General features: G+C 45.0%; 1 pseudogene; it reads right to left on the bottom strand.

Annotated features, from left to right (window-relative positions):
• Positions 1-8746: 8746 nt before the first annotated feature.
• LOC136650020 (5S ribosomal RNA) lies at positions 8747-8866 on the bottom strand (annotated as a pseudogene).
• Positions 8867-16177: the final 7311 nt, after the last annotated feature.

The following is a 16177-nucleotide window of genomic DNA, read 5'->3' as shown; positions in this document are numbered from 1 at the left end:
ATGGCTGTAGTAAGGGAAAGCAAGCCCTGTTACCTTCCTTGGTAGGACTTGAAAATAAAACCATGCTGGGGTTGTTGTTTTTTTTTCTTTCAGTCATGTTGGGCATTCCATCTGGGCATCATCTATTTTTCAGAGACTTCTGTTCATTTATTTATGAATGCTTGCTGCTGTTTGTATTCAGCTTCGAGCTCTTGCCAGCCTTTGGAGATGGGGGTGTTATTCTACCACCAGTGCAGTGCTTCTGAATACTCTTGTTAAACAGGCTGGCAGCTTTGTACCCAAACTGAAATTGGAAGAAGTGGAATATGTATTTCCTGGGCTTTTCTGGTTTGCAAATCAGGCAGGTTGATCCTATGGTCCCACCATGCCAGCTTGCACCAATGTCGTGTCTTCACGATCCTTCCATGCATGCTATGTATGAAGCAACATACGGTGAGGTTGGAGCACCATGATGACATCACATAACCCAGTCCATACCACAAGCAACCCACCTGGAAGAGAGGCCATAGCAGCTTCACGATAAGAGTCACCTATTGCCACAGGTACATACTAGTCCACCACTCTCCCTTCCTCTGCACCCCCTCTTCTGTCCATTCACCCTCTTCCTTTTCCAGCCCTGACAGGAGCTGGAATTCTCTTGCAGCCCAAACACAGTCAGCAACAGCCTGCAACCACATTTTTTGCTAAGGAAAAAGGCAGGGCTGGCAGGCAAGTAGGGAAGGATTGCCATTCCAGGTACATCCAATTTCATAGGCAAGTTGTGAGAGTATTTGAACATAGAACCCACAGAAATAGAATTGCTCCAAGCCTCCTAGGTGTCTGAGCTGGTGCAGTGGCATCCCCCTTGTGTGGTACCTCATTACACCGAACGCCACCAGCGGCCAACCAGAATCAAGCAGGGAGTGCAGAACAGGTACAGAGTGTACTCACCCCACCTGCTGCCACTGTCAATCTGTTACTTAAGGTTACTGTCTCAGGGAGCCTCATGAATGCACAGCAGGGCTGGCCCAACCATGAGACCAACTGAGGCTGCAATCCGAACCACACTTTCCTGAGAGTAAGCCCCATTGAACAAAATAGGACTTACTTCTGAGTAGACTTGGTTAGGATTGTGCCCTGAGGCAGTTGCCTCAGGCAGAAGCCTGACAGGTTCATGTCCACTTCTGTCTACCTGCTTACCTCCACTGCTCCTCTTCCCACATCCTGGCTGGAAGAGGGGGATGGAGCAGAAGTGTGGGGAGGAAAGTGGGTTTAACATGCTGCCTCAGGCACTAGGAGGCCTTAGGCCAGCCCTGAGGCACTGCATAGGCAACAACCCACCTCCTTACTCCCAGAGAAGATCTCAGGTCCTGCTATGACACGAGAGATTCCACAGAGATCATATCTGGGACACAACACATGTGTAATGGTACTGCAAGAAAATCCCCTGGCTAGGCACAAGGATTAAACACGAACAGTAACTCTATCACCCTAGTAATGCTATCCGCTTTCTACAGCTCTCATGGGAAAAGAGTTAGGCAAAAAGCGAGCACAGTCAGCCATCATCGGCAATGGATGCTGGGCAGGTGGGTGTTGTGTAGAGAAAGGAATGAACTATGAAGGCAAGTGGGGCAGTGCAGAGTAGGCTGTTTCCTAGCTACTCCATTTCTGCTGCATCTTGATAAACCTCTTCGCCTTCGGTGTGAGTCCTGTGCTCACATCTGGTGGAGTTTGTGAGTAGTGTTAGAGCTAAGCTGACTGTTCACCCTTCCCTCTCCTAAACGCTTTCCCAAGGATTGTCTCTTTTTGAAGGCAGAAACAGTGTCCACCATGCTCTCTGCTGTGTTTCCTTACAGACGGAACAGGAAGTGTGTGTTCAAGCAGCTGTGGGAATTCGGCAGATGCCAGGTACCGTATATGGCAGCTGAAGTCTTGTGCAAGGGGGGCCACTCCCAAAGCACCCTGATTTTAGAGGATTCAAGCATGGGCTAGATAATTGGATGTGCCATGTTCTAATCGAATCTTCTTTTCTAATGTTTCTTAAAAACACTAAGGCTAATCTGGGGCTCTTGGGATACCAGAACAAAGTCTCTGGGGTGGGAAGAAATAGTGCCACAAACAGCTCCTCTTGTAGAGGAGGAGTAGAGGGGTAGAAGTGGCCTTGACATATAAAGATATGGGCAATGTGGACTGTGAGCAGCTACTGTCCAGGCTATGCATCCTTGGCTGATTCATTTCAGTGCAAGTCATCGAAGTAAACTCAAGTAATTACAAAAAATTTTTATAGTTAATTATGTTGTGTTGTGCAATATTGGCTCATGCGGTTATGCAAGGTACACCAACATACATTGTACACATAAATGTTATATGTTATGATGGCGCGAACATTGTAAAAAAACTCTGGTAGATCTCTGGGCCTTGCTGGGTTTCAAAGTAGCTCTCGAGCCAAAAAAAGTGTGAGCACCCCTGATCTAAGGGAAGCAATTGAAGAGATGTGCAGAACCATCCCAGCTGGTGGATTCCAGTCAGTTATGTTAACAGTACATAGATGCCAGTTGGGACCATTTCAAGCACTTTGCCTAATTGATTGATTGAGGGCCTTATTCTTTCCAACTTTCCTGTGCTAATGTAGCTGTGCCAATGGGGCGTGCTCCGCATCCTGTAGTGAGAGGGGGTCAGTTACAGAGGCCTCCTCAAGGTTTGTTCCCTTATGGGGCTGCACTGGTCCTGGAAAGTTGGATAGCTCTGATTTATTGATTAGCTGGATGAACTGCTTCTGTGTACGCCATATGCCATATATGCGTGAATTATAGCATAATAAATGTGCCAGTATACAGTGTGTGTACTGTAAATTTTCTTGAGTCACCCCATATAGTTGCCAGCATTTGAATGGTGTTAGGTAGCACATTCCTTACAGGCAATAACCAGTCACATCTCTGGCTGGCATCTTTGGGGCCCAAGGTGCTTCTCTCCTGTAGCTTTGCTTCCAACCTACGTCTCTCTGTGTCTCCCTCAGAAGCAACAATCTCATCCTGGAGATTTTAACAGGGCCTTTCCAACATTACCTCAAGTTGGAAAAAAAAAATCTTCAGGAATCATTTGAGTCAGAATTGGAAACACTAATCAGGGTAGTTTCGTCTGCATTCCTTACTTCAGGTCCTGGCCAGAATTGCCACTACAGCAACTGATCCCAAAGATCTTGAGCTGGAAACACACCCTTCAGATCCAGTTAGATAATTTGAAGCTCTGTTTTCCATATTCTTCTCCCTTGTATCTTTACACAGGGTTGCCAACTCTGACTGGTGTTATTCCTGGGAATTTTTTTTTTCAAACATGATGTAGTGCTAGAAATTCTGGCAGTCTTATTGAAATCTCCAGGACTGCTTTCAGTAGTCATCTAGGGATCTATGTTGATTCCTGGCAACTGCAGTTCATTCCCAGAGGGTTGGCAGCTCTACCCACCACAGAACCTGCATCTGTAGAGAATTCTTTCTGAAGAGTAAGGAGAACAGTTTTCCCCTTAATGTTACTGTGCCTCAGTGTCATCACAGCTATTCATTATTTAGTCACTTGAAGGATTTATATTCTGCCTTTTTTGCCTATTGGCAACTCAAGGTCATTTACAACCAATAAAATACAATAATAAAAAATAAAATAATCCTATAAACAACATTAGACACAAAAAGCAGTACAATCAGTCCCTAACCCACTGCAACAAAACAACCACAACCCACAGCAATATCAGCCAACCCGCCCCCCCCGCCCCCCAGCCAAACAATACCCTTGTCCGAAAGCAGAACAAAAAAGCCAGGTCAACTGCTACTGCTTCTTTCTTTATCAACATAGCATTGTAATGTCACCCTTGTTTTGCTCATGTAATATTCAGAGGTAAGGGGAAAGTCTAGTTCAGTGCTGGTAGCTCTGTAATGGCATAAATGTGAGGGTGGATGGGACCTGTGACTTCCTGTCCTATCATCAGAAGCTCGCCTCAGCTTTCCTTAGCATTTCAAAATACCACTGCAAATTGCAGGTTTAAGCAGCAAGCATAGTTGGGGCGGAAATGAACTTGTGCAACTGCCTACAATGACACTCTGAATTGTCTTCTATTCACAGTTTGAGGGGAGTAATGAGAGATCTCTACTATATTGGTGCAAGTTCAATAAAGGTTCTCAGTCAGCCCATCTAGAAGAGTCCTCATTCTTGTTTGATTGTCCCTTGACTCTTGATTCAGGAATTAAGAGGAATCAGCAGGCTGTTGCATGCTGCATACTAGACAAAGTCCCAGTTGCAGTTCCCTTTCAATACCATCTCAGTTTCAGTTTTTTCCTTGATCAAACCACATGGCAGTCACAGCCCACATTTGGAGCCCATGGTCTGATAACAGGGAATGCATCAGAAATGACTCTAAACAAGCTTCAATGCAGTACTAAACCGGTTCTCCCTGCCTCTCAAAATGCTACAGAATGATACATGTTGATGCTCTTCCACTCAGATTACATGGTCCCTGTGATCCCCTCTGTACACCTGTACAGAATAACCTTAGGAAGGTTCAGAACAATATGGTAGGCATCTGATGTCAGGATATGGCTAGTTCCAAGGTGGAAATGTTGGGCAGGAATCCTTCCTTTCCAGTACTACTAGGTTCTGACGAAAGCATGAACTACATGCATAGATAGATTTTTTAAAAATTATTTTAGTGCTTGAACAGTAGTGTAACCTTCTTCCAAAAGTTGTCCTCTCCTTCCTTCTACACCTAGTACAAGATGGTAGACTATCACCTCATTACTGGCAATGAAAAAGGATTTTGCTGCTCTGAAATGCAGTTGTTTTACATTTTTGTAAATTTTACAGAAAAGCATGAACATTATTATTAATATTGTTAAGAATATTTATATACCGCTTTTTAACAGAGTAGTTCACAAATCAGTTTACACAGAAATAAATCAGTGATTCCCCGTCCCCCTTCACACTCTTGGGAAAAAAATACAGAAGAGACAGCATGCTGGCATGAAGAGGGGCTGCTGGTCTCCCTAGACTAAATATAAGAGGAACCACTTTAAAAGTTGCCTCTTTGCTCAGTTAGAGGAGTAGAATAAACATGAATTCATTCTTCAGAATTATCATGCCTTATTGGGTGGGGAGCGAACATAAACTGAACAGAGCACTATTTTGACTGTAGCCGCAATTTTACCCTGGAGGGGCTATGGGTCCACCACTGCACTCAAAGAATCCCCCCCTCCGCCCCACACACACACTGCAGTTCTAGGCAGAGTGTATTGGGAACGCTTCTTTAAGAATATTTCCGTTCCTCAGAGATTGAAGCACCTCAAATTATGCAAGAGGAACCCATGAAAACTGTATGCCAGAGAGGAAGTGGAGCAGAGACAGCTGTATTTCTAACCAATGTGGTTGATATTCCTTCCAGGCTCACTGAAGCGAGAAAGCTTCCTCGTAGTGAATGAAGATTCCAACCGCCTGATATTCATTAATAAAGCCAACAAGGGAGTGGAGGTGAGACAGCAGGACAACAATGAAGCAGCATTTTTCAACTAGTGGTATTTGAGGCGGTGTCTTTTGGCACCTGTTGGACCCCCAGACCCCCATCGCCTGGCAGCGAGACCAGCAGCACAGTGTGACAAGCAGCAGTAGGAGGCTTGGCTCAGTGGGCACAGCTTTCCTGTGCACTTTTCTCATGCTTGAAAAAGCCCTCCTGTCTGCCCTGAGCCTCTTACCAGTGTTTGCATGTCACATCTAACCTCCTAATCCGGAAGTAGCTGGCAATGACACCATCACCAGTTACTTCTGGCGGTACTTCCAATATGTGGACCATGAACTGGTATGGTGGGGGACAAATGTTGAGAAACACTGCTCTAGAGTGATAGGATTGTTTGCAGTGACCCCTTGGATGTGACTACACAGACATATTAGTATGCCTGTGCATCACATGGTTCACAAGAGGCCCAGTGACTTTTCTAGGAGGAATGTTCTGTCCCAGACACAACCTAGTTTCCTGTCTGACAAAGTCACATGGTAGTCACATAAAGGCTTGCCATAGGAACTCTATGTCATCTGTGGCCTCTTCCAATCACCCAATTAAGCCCAGTGTGTTCAACCCTCTAATTTCTATAGGGTAGGGTGATAAATCTGGGATAACTATATCAGAACCCACAAAAGACCATCTCTTCAGGTGGTCACAAGCACCACATGGCAAGCTTTAAAGTAGCTCCTGCATGGCTCTGCATTCTGCTTGCTTTTGTCCAGCTGAAAATGTCCAAGGTGGGCTCAGCCAAGAAGAATAAAATGGTATAAGGTTGTATGAATTCTATGGTATGTGGAAATAGATGGTGAGAGCCAGCTTGAGAAAGTTTTCATAACTTTGGCAAAAGAAGAAAAAAAAAAAGCCATGAGGAGTTTTCCTGAGGAAGATGTAAAGGAATAACAATGGGAAATTGCAACAGTGGAGGTCCTTATGGGACCTTAATGACCATTCTTATACTCAGTGCATTCCCATGGGCCTTCAGAAGGAAGCAATGCATTTCAGCAGGCATTTGCAGTCATTCATTTTAGTTTGTTCTGTGATGTAGCCGTTATGTATGCCGTTATTGAAATCCTGCATAACTGATTGGCCCAGACTTCTTGCTGGCCAATGGGGTGGTGGATCGAAATCCTACTATCTGGTTGGCCCTCTAGTTAATGTTTCAACTGCACCAATCATGGGGAGTCTGGGCAGAGTTAAAGGATATAAAAGCCAGGGGTGTTTGCCTTGTGTCAGATTCATTCCCAGGTCCTGTTCTGAAGGCGGAATAAACGTATTGAGCTGTTATCTCTATGCCTTCCTTTGTTCGCATGAACCCATGATATAACAGTGCCTTTCTGTCTTTTCCCAGGAAGGATGTTTCACCTTTGATGGCGTCTTTAGTCTGGACACTGGTCAGGTAAAATAAGCCCATGATACTGTCTTGTGCAGCCTTTGCAACGTATAACTAGGCAGCATGCTAGGTTGTTGAGAGGGCTGTAGAAGGGGTTGGACCACTGGGTACACTGCACACCCCCCAGAGTTCTGATTCTCTTCAAGCTAGTTAACATTTTACCTGAGAGCTTCCACTTAAAGCAGAGCTGGGCAAACATCTTGGCCTAAGGCCCATAGTGGGGTGGGTAAAGAAATTGTACGGGGGGGGGCATAATTCATACTTCTTGTTATAATTGCGGTCATAACTTTGATTCCAACTCCATCAACATGTATTTTGCATTCCATTCTTTTTTGAAAACACAACACGCATTGCCCACTTTCTTTCTTTTTTTCTTTGCAGTACTCATTTTGGAGAAGTTCTAGGGAGGCAAATTAGAACTTTTCCTTCCTGCTACAGTCAGGGGTTTTAGACCTGCGCTGTTCCCAGGCAGTTTATTCGTGCTCAGTCCCAGCATGGTCGATCAGATGATTTGTAACTGACCTTTTTTCTGTGCACACACCCCTGATGCTGTGTCCCAGAGTGCGGCTGCTACATTTGGATGCAACACTGGCATTGGTGTGTGTGTGCAAGGGTGAAGGGCCTGAGGGCTGGATTGTTCACCGTGGGCAGGGAGCAGTCGAGGAGCCGAATTGGAGGTGCTCATGTTCTGGATCCAGCCCATGAGCCTTACTCTGCTCACTTCTCATTCAAAGAACAAGAACTCGTTACTAGAATACAAGATGTTCTGGTCAGAAACAAATGAACTGTGGCAATGTGTCCCTATCCTCCCAGCAAGTGGTAGCAGAAGCATTACAGGGCCTCTGGGTAAGACTGCAGAGCTCTTGTGCTCTGCAAACCTGAGCAGGCTAGAAGCAATTTGGAAGAGTTGCTGCCTGTTTTCTCCAGCACCCCTCCTTACCAGAGAATAAATGGGAGATCATTTCCTGATCAAAGGAGCGCCAAGCAGCATGGCCATGCACATGACTCCTGGCATGTTGAGTGCTCTTTGCATTGGGCCACTCTGGACAATGAGAACCAGGGACAGATTTGCAAATAGATAGGTAAGCCACCTGTCAAACGCCTCGCACTTTTGAGGGGTCTACTTGGTGCCATCCATTCCCAGTTTGATACACACTGCTGCTCCTCAAGCAGGTAACTCTGTCTTCCAGGAGAAGCTATTCTTGGAGAAGCTGCAGACTCTGTTGGAAATGGTAGCCCTTGGCTACAGTTTATCCTTACTGGTGTATGAAGCTGATTGCTATGGACCCCAGGCACAGCTCCAAGGCTTCGTCCAGAAGGTGAGGGAGATGCATGAAAGATGGTCATTACAGGATCATACATTGATTCAAGTAGTGTGGAGGGGGGTAGGCAGATCTTCAGGTAGGGGGTTATTCCCGAGATGTTCCATACAAGTGACCCCCTGTAAAGAGATGGAGTAGTAGACTAAAAACTTGGGATGCTGATTCAGTTTGAGGTATATTAGATTTCATTTAGCTTGGCCTTGTCTGCTGCATTTAATGATCAATATGGGTTCGGCAATCTTTCAGTTATTCCCCCTTCTAAACCTCTCTCCACTAAGCCAGCTCTATCACGTTGACAGCCCACTGGGCCTTAGGCTGCTGCTTTCAATTAATTGAAAGCCAGTGTCCACCTCTGAACAAACTGATGTGACTTGTATCACTGAAACCTGGGTGCGAGCCAGTGATTGGTGTTGGGTATTTGTTTGCTACTGGCTATATTATGGTTTTTATTGCTGTTTTCTTTCTCTTGGCTATTTGGTTGGTTGGCAACCTTCAGTCTGGAAAGACTATGGTATAAGCCTACAGCACCCAGTATTCCCAGGCGGTCTCCCATCCAAGTACTAACCAGGCCTGACCCTGCTTAGCTTCTGAGATCAGACAAGATCAGGTATCTGCAGGGTAACAGTTGCTGCTGGCTATTTAGATGTATGCTTCAAATCTTTAAGCAACTGATATCTTTGTTTATACAAAGGGCTTCGGTGGGATTTTTGGGATTATTTGTATCTCTGCTCTTCTTGTGCCAAGTCTTATACATATTTTAAACAACACAGTGTATATGAAGCACAAACACTTGTCAGCCACTCTTTGAATTGTTCTTACCTGTCCTTAGGTAATAGAGGCTGTCTTGCAAGAAAATAGCCCTCCTACAGATAGTGCTCAATATCTTCAAACCATCAGCTTTGTTCAGGTAAGAAGGCTTGCCCTGGGAAGGGTGTTACCGGTTTTATGCACTCAGTGCTCTTCCATAAACACTTCCATGCAGAAAACACAACCTCATTGCTGTGATCCATGAAGTTGACACTCCCATTATCTGTCTCATTAATGATCCATGGCAATTGTGTTTTCACCCTCATCTATATGACCAGATTCATCCGTGTACATCCACACCTATGCCATTTCCCATGTTTCATCCTACTTACAATTGCATTGAATCATTATTCGCAACTGTCCCACTTCAGATCTACACAGATGGGATGGCTCAAGACTTGCTGAGGCCCAGAAGCCAAGCCCTACAGGTGATGGACATTCCTCCACTGGGACTGTAAGCATCTGATTCTACAACTATGATAATACCATTTTGATTAAAGGAGTAGGAAATAGTAGCACACTGCATGGAGAAACAGCCTGAGATTTGGCCTTCGATTGCCCAGAAATCAGATACTACTAGGATCTGAATCATTTGCAATAGATCTGGTTGGAGAGCTTGCACATGAAATTTAGTTCAAACTACCTACAGATTACCTAGCACTACTGGAAGAGATGTGAAGACATCTGTTAAAAGGTCTTTAGAACCAGTGTACTAATGAGGATAGTTTACTCCCTCTTGAGTTAAGATATTAGAACATATAAAGTCCTATAAAATCTGCTTAGCCATCTTGGCACAAAGACTAAAAAAGAGGAGTAAACCTGGTAGAAGATGAAACCTAGAGTACAAAAAGACTGTGTGCGTCATGCCCACTAGTTACCTGTTGCAGAGGAGCAACGGTAGAAGAGAAGTATCCCAGAGGCAGCTGGTGGACCACTGTGGGAGACAGGATGCTGGACTAGATGGATATTTGGCCTGATCTAGCAGGGTTTTTCTTTTGTTCTTACTGTTCTGAAACATCTGTGCTCACCCTCCTTATGGAACCCTACAATGCTTCACACTGCCAACTCTTTCTCTTTTCAGTGTGGTGGAAGAAGCAACTGAAATTGTTGTGGGCGATTCCCAAGCTGCCACTCATTTCTACCTGCAGGGGATGTCACTGTCCCAAGGTTTGAAGAAATCTTTTCAAGCGCAGGACAAAGCCATGTAAGGGCCATGTGAAAGAAGTTGTGTTGTGGGGTGGAGAAGAGGAAGAGACAAGTACACACAGACAGCTCAGCATTGGATTCCCATTCTTCGAAGCTTTGCCAGTGGACTAGCTTAAATGCTACATGAGTCTCTGGTCTAGACTGCAGTGTGTGTTGGCTAGAGCTAGGCTCTGCCTTCAGTGGGACAAATCAGGATGCCCCCATGCACACAGCTCAACTGTGCAACTTGTAATGCACTACAAGTTGCATGTAGAGATGTGAAACTGCACTACAGTTGCTATGGTTAAGATGAGATTTGGTACTGGGTTGTCGCAGACTGCACCATTCCTGATGTATGAGGCAGAATATATGCCTTTCTGTACCTTTTCTTGCTTCCTGTCATGCTAGAGCTGGGTTTCTGAGTGTTGCAGGCACAGCCTTAGAGTGATGGAGTCAGCAAAATGGGGTTGGCGTGGGTGGTTGAAGAACTAGGCTTCTGTGACTCATTTTAACCAGGAAGAACCATTCTCTTGATTCTGCATCTGTCCAGTACCATATTTTATTGTATTGGCAACCTTCAGTCTCGAAAGACTATGGTATCGCGCTCTGAAAGGTGGTTCTGGCACAGCGTCTAGTGTGGCTGAAAAGGCCAATCCGGGAGTGACAATCCCTTCCACACCGGGAGCAAGTGCAGTCTGTCCCTGGTCTGTCTCCCTGGCTATGGGCCTTCCTTCTTTGCCTCTTAGCCTCAGACTGTTGGCAAAGTGTCTCTTCAAACTGGGAAAGGCCATGCTGCACAGCCTGCCTCCAAGCGGGCCGCTAGCTATTTATGTTAAAGAGAACTAGGCAGTGTGCTCCAGCATACTTTCCTATCAGCAAGCTTTGGAAAAGGAAAGAGCTGAAAACTAAGGCACAAACCACACACATAGAAATCCACATGGTAATGAGCATTTTTCATGGAATAAGCACACATTAGGGTGCAAAACTCACAGGGGTCTTCTTATCCTGTGGGTTTTGTGCCATGGTATACCCATGTATCTTTTTGCCATTTGCTGCCTTCCTAATCCACACGTCTGGCTTCTTCCACATGGGATTTTGTCAAGTGCAGGTTTGGTTTGGGCCTAACCACAAAGCTTGCACAAGACCTGCCAAGTCAGCACAAGGTCTACCAGGAATTGATTTTACAACCCCAATTTTCATAACCACAGTGCCTGTTTCACACATTATCAGCATGTATAATGAATGTGCAGGGAAAAAATAGCCCTGATCTGCCTGCCATCATTGTCAGTTCTGAAAAGATGCCCTGCATGTACAACTGTATGCACAGAGTGTTCCTGTTCATGCATTTGGGAGCCCTGCTTTTCCAGGGTTGAGGACTATCAATTAATCTGATGCTTCCTCATCCCACCCACGCACCCTCATCTTCACTGTATGTGTCAATGCTATGTGAAAAAGGCTTCTGTGGTCCTAGTCCCTGAATGGGGTGAGAAAGCAACCATCCCTTTCCTAAAACTGATACATTCCCTCCATAGTCTGAGATAGGCAAAAGATTCACCTCTGTTGCTGATAATGTGACAGGCTGTAATCATTTCAGTAGAAACTGATTTTGCTGGTCTCCTAAGATCTTGAAGTTCCCATAATCAGAGAAATGAGTCCAGATGGGGAAGATATGAATAGTGAGTAGCAGGAATTGGAATATCCAGGATGAGACTAATTATTCCATTCCAATCCATTCCAAGTGGATTTAAAAAAAACAAAACACTATAGCAAATCAATTTAAAAAACAAAGTTTCTTTGCTCCAGTGATTGAAAAACAGCCTTGCTGACCTTTTGACTCGAAGATAAGAGTCATTAAGAAGACAATCCATCAGTACTTCACTCAGCCCCTCCCTGGGGCTTTTAACTGATTTTAAAGGGATGCATTTTTCCCCTTCTCCAGGGATCAGCACATTCTTTCTCATTTGCAGGGGCCATTCCTGTTGAGTCAAATCCGTGTATAAATAGGCTGCACCTGTACAAAATAATTGGACTGTGTTGTCATCTGGCACAGCAGCAGAAAGGAAATCTGGAAAAGGTCAACCTAGGTGCATTAAATCCCTTGTAATTGACTGTAAATTCTCTAATGTTTAGCTTGAACTCTACTGCAGTTGATAAATAAGAAATCATGGTATAAGTAGTGCTACCCGCACAACAGTGTATATATATGTATATATAAATGTATATACACACTGTTGTGCGGGTAGCACTACTTATACCATGATTTCTTATTTATCAACTGCAGTAGAGTCCAAGCTAAACATTAGAGAATCTATAGAGAATCTATATTCATAGAGAGAAATAGAATGTGTAAAAATGAGGAGATGGTAGCAGAATTTTCTTTGTTTATCTGATTGCTAACTTTGTATTCTTCTTCCACCACCACCACCACCCTTGCTTAAAGCTGTGTTTATCCTCCAAGCAATCTTGCAAGGAAGGTTAGGCTGAGAGAGAGCTGTTGCTCTCCCCATAGCTCTTGGGGGAACTACATGAGATTTGAACCAGCTATTGTTATGGATGACTTATGGAGCCTGCCTCTACCCATGTATGCACTTCCACTATCTTTAAGAAAAGAAACATGGATGATATAAGAAAACTTTCTTCCTTGGGAGGGGAGAAATGTCTGGGTAAGAAGGTCTTCCATGATCTTTTATCTTGCTGCCATTCCAATACATGGCAGGAGCAGAGGGAAAGAACCAGAAATGACAGAGGACCCATTAATATGGTCAAGTTGCAAACATAAGACAACTGATTTATATAATATACAATTTCTAGTATACGTATATAAGTATGGGCTCAGTCCTAACCAACTTTCCAGCACTGGCCTAGCCGCAATGCAGGCACAAGGTAACATGCCCTTACCTTGAGGAGGCCCCCTTGACTGCCTCCCCACTGCAGGATGCAGTTCACACCACATTGGTACAGCTATGTCAGTGCTGGAAAGTGGGTTAGGCTTGTGCCCTATTATATATTGTATGTTATATATAAGTATAAGTATTCACTGAAATTGAGTTTGGACAACAAAAGAAAATATTTCTTTATCCAGCATGTGATTAGTCTGTGGAACTCCTTGTCATAGGATGTGGTGATGGCATCTGATCTAGATGCTTTTTAAAGGGGATTGGACAAATTTCTGGAGGAAAAATCCATCACAGATTACAAGCCATGATGTGTATGTGTAACCTCCTGATGTTAGAAATGGGCTATGTCAGATGCAAGGGAAGGCACCAGAATGCAGGTCCCTTGTTGTCCTGTGTGCTCCCTGGGGCATTTGGTGGGCCACTGTGAGATACAGGAAGCTGAACTAGATGGGCCTTTGGCCTGATCCAGTGGGGCTCTTCTTATAACTTGCAGTGTCTGGATATTGGGATAGGGATAAGATAACAGCCATTCTCATCTGTTTGTTTACCCTTAACAATTTTACCTTCTCTCTAAGATGTGGCAACCTCTTGACAGTCACCATGGAGAAGAAGGCGGACGGTCAGGGGCTTCAGCGTGCTACGGTCAGGATCTTTGAATTCTGTGGAGGAGATGAACAGCCCTGCGCTGATCCGTGAGTATCAAGTCTGACTAGAGATCAACAAGGAGAGTCCAAGGCAGGGCCTCCAAAAGAAATTTTATCAGGGGGTACAAAGGTGCTTTTGGCCCCAACGGGGGGGGGGGAGCAATAGCTGGAAAGCAGTGTCATCACTAGGGTTTGCATCACCCGGTACAGGAGGTCAGCACATCACCCCCAAGATGAACCTCCTCCCATGCAATGGGCGGAGCAATGGCCCAGGTGGTGGGCGTGGTGATGTGCCATTGTTCTGCTGGTTTTTTGACTATATACCTTTTGATAGAACATAGATATTTCAACCTGGTTTTTTTTATTGCATTCTGCTGTAAATTACACAACCAATGGTATATAACATAATGGTATTATTCCTACAAATTACAATTTTAGCAAATTTGGTCATTAGTAGTGTCACACCCTCCCAGGGTGTCACCTTACTAGCACTTTATAATGTCGTAATAACATCTCATTGGCTCTTCAAACAATCAGTCTCATTGGTCTGTTTTGAATTTAGGAAATGTACTTTTTTGTTACATAAGACAGTTGCATTTTTTTGTTTTTTGGTCATAACTTTTGATAGATTGATGATATTGCACTCGGTTTTTTCATTGCATTCTGCTGTAAATTACGCATCATATATTATATAACATGATGGTATATAATATTCCTACAAACCGCAATTTTTGTGATTTTGGTCACTAGTGCGCATCACTACCACCCCCGTGCGTGTCACCTGGTGTGGCCTGCATCCCCTGCACCCCTTTAGCGACACCACTGCTGGAAAGCTTGATGGAGCAGCAACATAGTTGGAAGGTGTGCCATCCCAGGGCACACCTTTCAGGGCCTCCTCCTGACCTGAGTCACTGCCATGCCCCCTCTGAACGTGACTGGACCTGTGTTCTCGTCATGTCCAGAGGGTGTTCTGAGGCCTTTGGAAGGTCTTAGAAGGTCCAGTTTTTTTGGCAAAACTGGATGGGACATTTTAAGGCCTTAGAAGACCTTCTGAGACCTTAAAACATCACTTTTGGTTTTGCTGAAAATCAGAAGTGACTTTAGGCTTTCCAGAGGCCTTAGAGGCCTCCTCCTGGCCTCAGAAGGCCTTAAAACATCACTTTCGGTTTTGCCGAAAAAATCGGAAGTGACTTCCAATGGCTTCCTGAAGGCCATAGAAGGCCTTCTGAGGCAGGCCCTGCACGGCCTCCACAGGCCTCAGAACCTCTTGAGGCAACAGGAGCACAGCTCTGATCCCATTCGGAGACAGGCACAGAACGAGTGAGGAGGGTAAGGATGCAGTGGAGGTGGCATTGCCACCTCTCAGAAGGGGGCTTCTCAGGATCCTGTGACCCTCCTCAGCTACACTACTGCTCCAGAGCCCAGATCTACTGGGCATCCTGATGCTGAGTCTAGGTCTATCCAGATGGTTGACCTGGTTGGCCCAGCTTCCATCTTTTGCCCTCCATGAGGCCAGATCCCAGGACATTTCTGGACCCCCTCTTTTGTCTCTGTGGCCCTCTTTTGACCCCTGGACTGGGCACAATTTACTACCTGCAGCCCTCTCTCATGGTACAAGGAAGGGATCATGCCTCTTATGGGAAGGTGTCAACCCTAATCTTTGGCACCTTGCTCTGCTGCCTCTGCAATCTGTAGTTGCTGTCTTGGCCTAATTTGTCCTAGTTCCTTAATGTGTTTTTATACTCCCTTCATGCTCTAATGATGATTTGTTCTGTGTTACTCTTTCCCTATACAGTTTTCTGCCTCTTTTCTGGGCCTCTTCTGCTATGCCTCTACCTGCTGAAGCAGGGTTTCTCCCCTGGATCCTGAAGCATTTGCTGCAAGAAAACGCCCTCACCTTCTTGCTGTTGTGCTTGACACTGCCAGGTACTTGTCTGTACAGCCTTCATGACCCCAAGGCAGAATGATCTATGGTCCTGGGAGGAGTTCCCACCCCCAGCACTAGCAATGTACGGTTGGGGCTCTGGGAAAGTCCTCTTGGCACCAGTGTGAATGGAATGTCACTCTTACAGTCCAATCCTATGCATGTCTACTCCAAAGTAAGTTTCATTTAATTCAAGGAGACCTATTCCCAGGCAAGTATATGCATGTCTACAAAAGAGAAAGTCCCATTGAGTTCAATGGGGCTTACTCACAGATTCACCAGCTCTATAGCTGAGAATTTAATGTTGATTTTTATTGCACACTACAAATAAATATAGAAAACATGCAATAAGAACATAAGAAGAGCCCCACTGGCCCATCTAGTCCAGCTTTCTGTATCTCACAGTGGCCCACCAGATTCCTCTGAAAGTACACAAGACAACAAGGGACCTGCATCCTGTACTCCCTTGCATCTGACATTCAGAGATGGC

The sequence above is a fragment of the Tiliqua scincoides genome, chromosome 4, assembly GCF_035046505.1.
Source record: "Tiliqua scincoides isolate rTilSci1 chromosome 4, rTilSci1.hap2, whole genome shotgun sequence".
Lineage (NCBI taxonomy): Eukaryota > Metazoa > Chordata > Lepidosauria > Squamata > Scincidae > Tiliqua > Tiliqua scincoides.
The sequence above is the reverse complement of the archived record's forward strand: the minus strand, read 5'-3'. Positions and strand labels throughout refer to the sequence as shown.